At 40.3% G+C, this 11,810-nt stretch overlaps 1 protein-coding gene across 7 annotated transcripts in view; it reads right to left on the minus strand.

The window, feature by feature from the left end:
* The window catches only part of PAG1 (phosphoprotein membrane anchor with glycosphingolipid microdomains 1), a 141,090-nt gene that overhangs the window by 58,507 nt on the left and 70,773 nt on the right, over positions 1-11,810 (minus strand). For all 7 annotated transcript variants that reach the window (XM_008000966.3, XM_038000347.2, XM_038000352.2 and 4 more), the window contains one exon: positions 3,982-4,075. The gene's annotated coding sequence lies outside the window, so the exon portion shown is untranslated. The remainder of the gene's footprint in view (positions 1-3,981; positions 4,076-11,810) is intronic.

Consider the following 11,810-nt stretch of genomic DNA (forward strand, 5'->3'; position numbering starts at 1 on the left):
TTGGTAAAACAGCAATGTTAGTAATAGTAATAGGGTGATCAAGTTTAATACTTGCAAAGTGCTTAGACCAGTGCTTGCCTAACTCTAGGTACAATATAAGTGTCTATTAAATAAAATAGTATCATTCACCTCTAATCCCAGCTATTCAGGAGGCTGAGGCATGAGAATCACTTGAATCTGGGAAGCAGAGGGTACAGTGAACCCAGATAGCACCACTGTACTCTAGCCTGGGCAACAGAGCAAGGCTCTGTCTCAGAAAAACAACACAAAAAAACCCAAAAATAAAATAGTGTCATTAAGTGTTTCCCTCAACTGATAAACCTTTTCTTTCATACTAGATGGTGACATATAGCATTGGTGAAACAAGGCCCTTGCATGCCTTGCTTTAGGGCATCCTCCCCGAGTCATGATGATGACACACAAAAGGCCTGTGCCCACACTGACTTAGCTGCCTGCAGGCTCTCCCAGCTTTCTGGCGAACTGTGGTCACAGGTTATGGAGAACCAGCTGTCACTGGTGTGTGCTAAAGATCTGGCCTCAGTGGTTATCGGAAATTCTGCAGGAAAGGAACAAGCAGGCAGGACAGGAGGCATGGCTGCAGAGTCACAGATGGGCCAGCAATTACCCTGCACACGAAGGTGTCTTCCAGGGACCTGCCAGTCCTGCTGATGCAGGCAGCGCCTCCGAGGAGCCCCTGGAGGGAGCAGGAGAACCTGGCCCTGCCTCGACCTCACGTCCCTCAGTAATCCTTAACTCAGCTGTGAAAAACAATAAAATAAAAACTACTTGAAAAATAGACCCAAAAAAACGTACCAAATAGAAACAATAAAGGGAGTTTATTGAAGCCTTGGTGATTTTTTCTTGCTATCTTTGTGATGTACTTGAAAATATCATCATACAAATATATTTCTATACTTTTTTTTTTTTTTTTTGAGACAGGGTCTTGCTCTTTCACTCTGACTGGAGTGCAGTGGTGTGACCTCAGCTCACTGCAGCCTCTGCCTTCCAGGATCAAGAGATCCTCCCACTTCAGCCTCCCAGGTAGCTGGGACCACAGGCATGTGCCATCATGCTTGGCTAATTTTTGTGGAGACAGGGTTTTGACATGTTGCCCAGGCTGGTCTCGAACTCCTGGACTCAAGCAATCTGCCCACCTCGGCCTCCCAAAGTGCGGAAATTCAGGCATGAGCCACCATAGCTGGCCAATTTCTATACATTTTTAAAAAGAAAAACAAATGCATCATCAAAAAGATTGTCTAACAAATACATTTTAAAAGACCAAGAAACTTAAAAACAACAAAGCAGATATATGTGTGAATCATGTCACAAGTGGTGGAGTGAAGGACCTGCTTTTGTTACATAAGATTAACCCTTACGCAGGTTACATAAAAAGGGATTTGCAATAATCCAATGCTCTACTGTATATTAACACTACCACAGATAGAATTTTAGAAGTCTCATAATTTATATTATGTAGTTTTTATAAAAATATCCAGGGAGCTGTTCTTAAGAATATAGGCCAAGAGGCTGGGCATGGTGGCTCACGCCTGTAATCCCAGCACCTTGGGAGGCCAAGGCGGGAGGATCACGAGGTCAGGAGATCAAGACCATCCTGGCTAACATGGTGAAACCCCGTCTCTACTAAAAATACAAAAAATTAGCCAGGCATGGTGGCGGGCGCCTGTAGTCCCAGCTACTCTGGAGGCTGAGGCAGGAGAATGGCATGAAACCAGGAGGCGGAGCTTCCAGTGAACCGAGATCACGCCACTGCACTCCAGCCTGGGGAACAGAACGAGACTCCATCTCAACAACAACAACAACAACAACAACAACAACAAAAGAATGTAGGCCAAGATTGGGCAGTCATGATAAATTTCTCTTTAAGCCTAAGGACGAGGGGCCCCCACAGCTGCTATTGGGGGTGCTGGGTGTGGGGCAGGCTCTCCCACTCTCTAGCTCACACACTGTGAACACAGCAGCCTGGCACACATGCACACACATGAGGCTCCCAGACACCTGGGGCTATCAGGGCCCATCACATTGTGCAGTCTATGTGCTCAGGGAGAGGTGGGAACACATAGCCTCAAGAAGCAGAAACGCCAGGCCTCAGTCATGGCCAGCTCAGCTTCCGGTTCAGGGTTTGCACGCTGCTTTGAGCCTTTGCTTTTACAGTTGTTGCCTTTAAAGTTCTGAACATTTGGGGCATGGCTCCCTCTAATGAGCAGTGCACCTCTCACCTCAATGCACATCTTTAAATGTGTCTTTTTTGTCTTGTCTGTGGCAGCATACACTTGCTTCTGTGAACCACCAGATGACGTACATAGGCTAATTTTCATTTGGACCAACGTGAATGCTGACGTACAAAGGGCAATATCAAAGCAGGTCTAGTGTGTTCATCAAGTATTTCTAAACTTCCCTGATTTTAATTCCTGTTGCTACAGTACTTGGGTAGGCATAGTGCATCTTAAAGACTTTTTTCATGTAACGCAGGCATAATGCAATGTGAAGAAAATTATCACTGAGAGGAAAACTGTTTCCCCAAATTACGACTTACATCGACAGTAATGAGAAGCTATTAAAATAGATTTTTGCAAAATTTCTAAGCTGATCTGCTGCTTGGAGTTTTGAGATTTCCCACTGCTCTGCTATTTTCCCATTCTGTACGCACAGCACAGATTCCTGCCAAGCCTATTACAGTGAACAAACAATGTCCTCTCTGTCAGAACAGAGAATGAATAGTATCACAAAATTCTCCTCTAATGTACAGCCTACATTTCCCTCACCCCAGCCCCTTCAGAAGAGAATAACCAGGGTGAGGACCGAGGAGGAAAACAGGACTCTCCCCTGGCCAGTCGGAAACTGCCTTCCAGAACACTAAGGGCTAGGTAGTGTCAACCATACCATAGTAACTTCTCAACAGAGAAAGTTGACAAGTTTATTTTCTTTTAAGGGGGATCATATGTTTTTGCATTTCTGTGTGTGTGCGTACACAAATATCTTTATAAGGAAGGAGGTGTTTCATCAGATAAAATTTTAGGTGGCGTTTCATCAGATAAAATCAGACAGCTTTTAGCTACAGACTGAGCAGCGACAGGGGAACTTCATAGAAATGACACAGCAATTTGTGCTAAAATATTGGCAGCTAATTCATGAATGCCAAAGCTGACTATGAATTCGGCTGCTTCTGTTAAGCCTTTATTCCCACTAAGCTCATGATTCACAAAGAAAGCGCCTAGAGTTACTCCTCTGAAACATACAGTATCATGCTGACAGATTCTTCTTTGGTTTCTCTCTCTCTCTCTCTCTCTCTCTCTCTCTCTCTCTCTCACACACACACACACACACACACACACACACACCCCTCCCCACAAGAGGCATTAAAGATATGATTTCCAAAACAAGAACTTCATGAAGCATTTCTCACAAACCAGTGAAAGACTTACTAAAGGCTTACTTAGCAGGTATTTTCATAGAAGAACATGGAGTTCCTTAAAATCTTTCATACTTGTCTCAGCTGGTGTAAAATATTTTGATTTAGGCTTTCCCCTCTTGTGACATGAATGCAGCATGTATTTTATTTTAACCTCTAAAGGAAACTACTCATTTTTTTGCTCATAAAGGATGAAATGTTATTTTCATAATCAAACCCCGCTGGCTTTTGTGTTCATGAGTATCTGTAACACGAAGAAAAAAGGCCAGCCTCTTCTTTCCTCCTCATTTCCCACACATTTTCCATACAGCTCAGTGAGCTCCCAGATTCTGATGGCATTCTCCTGGTAACACATTTAGAAGAGGCTGCAGGATACCCCAACAGTACTGCTTTCTTCTCTGTCTCTCTTTCTCTCTCTCTCTCCCTCTCTCTCTTTCTCTCATATCACTCTAGGTCTGTATGAGACTAAACAATTAAACCTTTGTGTTGTGCCACTGCCATTCGAAAAGCCTAATGGTGTGTCCCTTCATTGGTACAATGGTAATATTTACCTTGGAGGAAATGTTTGTCCCGAAGAGTATTCCAAATTCTGGCAATGTATTCCCTTTGAAATGTCGTGGTGAGACTTCTCTCTTCTTTCTTGGCCTACAGCCAAAAAGAAGGAAAGTTAGAAAAAAAGGCAGATGGATATACACTGTGAAAGATACTTGTTCAGTTCACTGTAAAAACGCTAGTGTACTTACGCCAAACACTGAGATTTATATTCTTATATTCCTTCCTGAACAAAGCAAACTGAAATGTAGAGGCACAACTATAGACATTAACAATTAAATTAAAAATTTCAGTAAAGAAAAGTTTGTATCTCCCCATACCCCAAAAAATTTTAATAAAAAAACAGCCAAGTGTCTAATCAAATACAAATCAATTTACTGGCTCTTTCCATATTTTTCCTAGTTATGCCAAGTAAATCTCTGTGTTACTACAGTGATACTAATTCAAGTAACTGTTTTCTGAATTTGAAATAAAACAAGTGATTTGTTTGAAAAGAGCATTTATACTTTTTGGTAAGGTAAGCTGTGATTCAGTTCTGAAAATTTCTTATTAGAAGGAGACTTTGGTGCAGCGTGAACAGTGTGACCTGGACAACATGCAGATCGAGCCCCGAGTCGTCCCTTCACACATTCTGCTGTGGAAATGGGGAAGATGTTCAGAGAAGGAGAGGATACATGGGCGACTTCCCTTGCTCTCCCTCCTGATTCACGAGCTCCCCAGTCCTACCTGTTGTTCTGCTGTTTTTGGTGCCTGGCCCTTCCTCCAACCCCCCTTCCTCTCTAGTTCTCTTCCCATCCTCAAATAAGTCTCTCCCATATTGAACACTTACTTTACATAAGACACCATGACAAGTGCAGTGTGAAAGGGAGGCGGGGAGAGGGATGGAATGAACGAATGAATGAACGAATGAACGGATGAAAGAACGGCTGTGTTTATACTCTAAGGAGAATATCCTGGCTGTTGACTAAGATTCAGAACCTCTCAATCATTTTAACCAACTGAGGCATAATTCCCGATTTCCAACCTAACGAACGGAGTGGAACATGAGCCTTCTAGATTTGCATCTACTGATGTTCTTTTGTTAGAACCACATATTATCATCTTAGACTGTGTGTTGCTTTCTCTGATAGCAGAGTCAGCAGAATATTTATATTATCTTGAGGTGTATCTATTGTTTCCCTGACAGTTTGAAAGTGAGAAACTGCTGCCTTTTGTTTGCCACTGCATTTAGCTACATTATTATTTTCTTTTAATAAGTGTAAAAAGACCAGAACAAGACACACAATCATGGGCTGTCTTCTTCTAAGCCGACTCCAGGGCTTTCTGCTGTCAGTCACATCAACTAGGAGACAGGGCTTCGCTGCGTGCAGGGCTTGATAGACAACTGAGTTCCCAAGCCATCGTTCTACTCTTTTATTAGACTTCAAGTCAAGCCTCCTTCTGAACCCCTGCCATGCAGATATATTTAGATGTGGATTCCAATCATAAGCCTCTCCACTTTTCCTTGTCATCATGGTCAATCCAGGGAATTCTCCTGAATTGGTCAGAAATATGAGCAAGATTTAATTATCTAAATCAAATTGCTGCAGTTAAAAGGTAAACTTTAAAGAATTAACAATTTTTTTTAGGAAAGGTCAAATTCTATTACTGTGTATTAAAAATAATGTTTGGATGTGCTTTCTCTATTACCAGATATGAGCACAATCCTGATTTGAAAATTGGAGATAAGATTTGACAGTTAATTTAATAATATAAAAATGGTGCACAGTTTTGAATTTTCAGAATATACATTTTGTGACTTATAAATATTCCAAGAAAACAAGGTCATCAAGACACTGTGGTACTGTCATAAGGAAAGACACATAAATCAATACTTTAGCATCCAGGAATAAACCCATAGATTTGTATTGCTTCAATTATATGGCCAATTGAGTTTTTGGCAAGGGTGCCAAGTCTATTCAATGGGGAAAGGACAGGCTTTTTCAACGAATGGTTCTGGAACAACTAGACAGCCATATATAAAAGAATAAAGTTGGACCCTTAACTCAGACTACAGAAAAAGTTAATGCAAAATGGATCAAATACCTAAATGTAAGAGTGTAAACTACTGTTAGAAAAGAACCAAAGGGCTAAATCTTCATGAGCTCAGATTTGGCAGAGGCACGTGACCCCAAAAGCACAAGCCAACTAGAGAAAAAACAGATAAACTGGACTTCATTAAAATAAAAATATTTGTAATTTAAAGGACAATATTAAGATAATGAAAAGACAACCCAAAGAATAGGAGAAAATATATGCAAATCATATGTGATAAGGGATTTTATATAGAGAGAATATATAAATAATTCTTATAACTCAATAACAAAAAGACAACCCAACCAAACATAGGCAAAGGATCTGAAGAGACTTTTCTCCAAAAAAGATACACAAATAATATATAAACACATGAAAAGATGCTCAACATCAGTAGCCATCAATAAAGTGCAAATCAACCACAATGAGATACCACTTCATACCTTCCTAGTGATTTGCACTTGGCCATAATAAACATGTCTAAGCTAATAACAAGTGTTCAGAGGATGTAGAGATATCAGAACCCCCATGCCCTGCTGACGGGAATGTAAAATGACACAGCTGCTTTGAAACAGTCTGGTAGTTCCTCAGAATGTTAAACAGAGAGTTACCATAGGACCCAGCAATTCCACACCCAAGTATATAGCTAAAGAAATGAAACTACACAACCACACAAAAACTTGCACATAGATATTCACAGAAGCATTATTTGTAATACCAAAAGAAGTAGAAACAATGTCCCTCAACTGGTGGATGGGTATACACAAAATGTGGTATATCTATACAAAAAAAAAATTATTCAGCCATAAAATAGAATAAAATACTGGTACATGTTACAACATGGATGAACCTTGAAAACATGCTAAGTGAAATAAACCAGTCACAAAAAAACATTTTATATGATCCTGTTTATAAGAAATGTCCAAAATAGGCAAATATATAGAGATAGAAAGCAGATTTATGTTCCTTAGGGCTGGGGGAGAAGGGGTGATGAAAATATCCTAAAATTGATGGTTGTACTTTAAATGGATGACTTGTATGGTATGTGAATTGCATCTAAATAAAGTTCTTATGAAAAATAATATTCCACGGATTTGGATGTTATAAGCATCAGTCATTTTTCGGATCAATCTTAAAAAAAATGGCAAACCCCAAAATAATTTTAGCTGGAATCATGGGAGTTGTGACACTAAGCAGATAACCTAGCTGCACTGCAAACTGTCATGCCCTGACTGGGGCGACTTCAGTATAATTCTGATAGACCAAACACTCCTTTAGGTCTCCTTTCATGTTGCTGATTATTTCCAAGGGTGATAGAGATAATTAGGTTATCAGGGTATAGAGATAATAAGGTTGATCACTGCAAATGATTATTGACCCAATCAAACAGAAATCCCATACTTTCAATATAGATTTCTTTTTCCACCGAATGGAATTTTAGGACTTCTAATACTGATGATCTAGTCAAATGTGACCTCTCCCTGAAACCCACATATCCTGTCCGTGGAATGCCACGCTCAGCAGTTTCTGTTACACCTGGCTCTCTGACAGTTTTCATGAGGACAGTTGGCGACTTCTTAATGGCCCAAGCAAGTGAACTCCAGGAGTTCAGGATGTGTTTTTACCAAACTAACCTGAACTGTTGTTCTGGCTAAAGCCACTCAGCAGAACTGAAACAGAGCTCCATTCTGGGACACTGAAACTCTGAGGGATGAGATGGGCACCTGACAGATGGCCTGAGCTGAGCCCCTGCTGGCAGTGCTGAAGAGGGTCTAAGGAAAGGAGTGTTTTCTCAAGGTTATATCCTAACAGTCTCTTCTGGGGAAGGAGTAATGATGTTGAGAGTGTATCTCCCTGCTATCTGGGTAGACAAATACAGGGATTGAGGAGAACAGACTTCAGCAATCTACTCCAAATTCATGTCTGACTTTTAAAACCTGTACCCGGAGGCAAGATGACTACTCAGTATGAGACTAGAATCATGAAGCTCAATTATAGATTCTCAAATTTAAAAGAAACTTAAAGGTCATCCATAAATCAACCTCACTTGATACTTGAAGCCTTTCTACAATGTCCGTGACATCTCGTCTATAACTGCAATGTCAAAAGGACTCGGTTAAACAGAACAGTTCAATGTACTGAGCACGGAATGAATCACAGTGCTTGGAATATAGTAATTGCTCAATATTTATTCACTGATTGAGTGAATTTAAAAAAATCAGAGTAGGCTCAAGGATGTTGCTATAATAAAACCTCTCTCACTCACAGTCCCTGAAGACAGAGAGGAGAGTAGGATTACAGGTTGCTCATGATTGGCATACTACTGCAGCAATATTTCCCACATGCAAACATCATTCCAATAAATACAATACTTTATCTATGTTGCAATGGAAATAAACCAATAAACGAAACTTAGACCTGCTAATCTACCTATGCTGAACTCCCTTCCACAACAAAGGGCTTCCTCCATCCCAAGGAATCCCTTTCTGTCTCTGGGAAGTGTTGTTAAATTTGAGTTAAGAGTAAGAAAGATTCTTCCAGGCTCCAGAGGCTTAGTGGCTTCAACCTTGTTTGAGTCTTGGTTTTAAGGTCTAGGGCCATGTAGAACAAGTCCAATAGTTCCCCGACATGGCAACCCTTCACATACTGGAAGACACCTATTTAAAGAAGTCCCTCTTCCCCTGCTCTTGAGCCTCTCCTTCCCTACTCCAAAGAATATTGTTTCACGTACCACCTGCCATAACTCAAAAAAACACAAAGGCTGCCAGGAGAAGGGAGCGGATCCCTGGCCAGGTCTGCTCACAAGAGCAGAGGTGGGGAAGAGCCTGCTGCAGCAACAAAGCCCAATCTGGGAAGGCAGGCCAGCAACCAAGCACAACATCCAAGGAACAAGGCAACATGGACCTGATTTAGGAAATAACCCTTATCTGGGTTTTGGTGGTGGGGGTGGGTAGGAATTTTTGGGGCCCAGCTATTGCAGAGCTATCAGTAAAGAGTAAATAGGTTGGTGAAGTCAGGAGGGTCGTCCATTACCATTCTGGAGGTCTAGCCACAGCAACAGAATCTAGCCACTGAGCAGTGACTCAGAGTAAGAGCCACAGTTCTCAAGAAGATCACCTGGCAAGACCAACACAGACTATGAAACTCAAAGAAGATCTTCAGTCCCAAACACTTGGTTACACAGACACAGAAAGAGCTGAAACTTGGAAGGCCAAGGAGTAAGGATCATGGGAGCCTGACAATCATCTTGGGATACCACAGCCTACATCTGCTTGGCAATAAAATCGCTGGAATGTGATGTAGTCATCCCAGTGTTCACTGGGGCAATGCCATCTCAACATGGGAGATTCAGCAAACACAGCCGGCACTGGGCAAGATACTACTGCGGGCGAGGCAGAGAGAGAGTGTAATTAGTGATGTGCTCCAGTGGACTGTGGGGTAGGTTTAAACAGCTAAAGTGTTTTCTGCTTTAGTCAGAACAAATTCAGATTTGGGGAGGGCAACGATGGTGCACGTAAGAGGAACAAATAGTGAGGGAACAAAGAAGGCAGGAGGAGAGGTACTGGGGGCTGGCACTGTCGTTTTCTGGATGTTCTCTTCTAAAACATCAAGCTCAAAGGCAGTTCTCCAGATGAAGAAGCACTTCATCAGTGAAGAGTGGAACAGGACTCTTATTTCTGTCCACCCACATTATTTAGAAGGCCAAAGATCACAGAAGCCTTTTTATCAGCTACCCTGACATACATACACACACACACACACATACACACACACACACACACACACACATATACACATGTGTATATATGTATTAACATATATATGCATACATATATACACAATGTTATAAATACATATTAACACACGTATATATATTTTTATATTTGACTAAAATCTAAATTTCTGTGAAATATGATGCTGCTAAGCTTTCTCTCTCCTTACTGTCCCGTTGCAATTTAACTGGGGGAGCAGGGTGCTTATATTGATCCCTGTGACATTTCTGCTTCTTAGATTTGGGTCACTGTATTAAATGTCAAGATGTTCCTAATTCTGTTTCCATCAGTTTTTACATCTGTTACCTCTCCCAACTTTGGGGCATGCATTTATACAGTTTTACTCACGTGAGGCCTGATGTGGACTAAGACTGGATATGGTTAAAATACCAAAAACTTCTCTTCAGGAAGAGAGCAATTTATTAATCAGTGCCCTCTAGATATAGCTACCAAATGAGTTATTAATCCAGCTAATTACACACATGCCTTATTTGTCCAAATACTAAATGTTAGTAATTTGACATACTTTTGGTAAAAACAAAAAAAATGTATCTATAAACTAATGCATGATATTTCTCATTAACCTGTCTGAATTCCCTGACAGGTTTAATACATTATCAACATAACAGAGATCAGCCTCAAAGTACAGATATTTCATTGACATTTCAATATTCAGTCCATAGTAATCATGCAAGAAAACTGTATTAAATATGTTCAATGACACAACAATTAAAGAGGTAGCCAAAGACAATGCATATGGGCTATGATGATGCCCTGTGCAATATTGGAAAAACATAACTAACAATGCTTCTGCCTCCCTTATCCTAGGATTCTTGTTTTCATCAGCTGCTCTTCTCCCCTTGCTAAGCTCCCTCGTGTTTCCTGGTTGCTTTTTCTTGCTGCTTCTCCCAGCTGTGCCTCTCGTTTTTTTCCACTCCCCAGCTGCTTTGGCTCACACTTTCAGCCTTCCTGGTATTTACTGTGTTAACAGTTCTAGTCTTCATGCCATCTGATGTCTCCTATTTCATTTTTCACACACTTGAACAGCTGAAATCCCTGATGTATGCAAAGCAGAAGTCCATTAAAAGAGGGTTTTCTGGGTTTTATTTTTATTTTTTTTCATTGAGTACAGAAAAAAATGGAAGCAGCGAGAAGGGGTAGTTCACAGAGCTGCCAAAAGAGGCCACTGTGAAGATAAGATGAAGGCAAAATATAATAATAATCAGATTTCTTTAGGTATCAAAAAGACTATAAGTATGACACTGGAAAAATAGTTCCTTCTGCAAATCCTCTTCAGTGGTATGGTTTAATGAAAACTCTGTAATCCCCTTTCCAAGAGGAACATAATTTTCTTGAATTCTAGGAAGCTGATGATAAAAATCCTTAACGATGTATCCTTACACTATCTACAACATACAGGACTCAGGTAAGACAGATACAGTTATAATACCTACATTGGGTTTTTTAAAATGACATTTTATTAGCAAAAAATCTTCTATTTCTAAGTATGCTACCTGGAAAGAGGCTTAAAATGCCATGATTTAGTACAAGCCTTATCTGTATGCATCCATCCCAAGTGTGGCTTGGATATTAATTCCTTGCACTTTCAATATCAGCAGAGAAATAATGAAAATGACCAAAGAGTTCAACAGGAAAATAAATATTTCTTGTTGGCACAGAATAGAATAGTTTATAATGTGCAGCATGATGTATTTAAGAGAAGTTCTATAGCATGCTTCTCGGGCATCTGAATACAAAGCAAGATTAGATTCAGTACTTAAATGTTGCTTGAGTGAATAGAAAACATAATAAATTGACTCCTCTAATTATTAGTTTATAAATTGATAGCAAAATACAGATTTTAAAACATCTTCTTTTAGGCAATGTAAATAAGCACCAGATACTAGCCAGCATACCTACAGAGGATATTCATTCAGTCTTTTGTTCATTATCTTTATTCACCTGTCATGTTACTTCCTTGC

Source organism: Chlorocebus sabaeus, chromosome 8 (genome assembly GCF_047675955.1).
Source record: "Chlorocebus sabaeus isolate Y175 chromosome 8, mChlSab1.0.hap1, whole genome shotgun sequence".
NCBI lineage: Eukaryota > Metazoa > Chordata > Mammalia > Primates > Cercopithecidae > Chlorocebus > Chlorocebus sabaeus.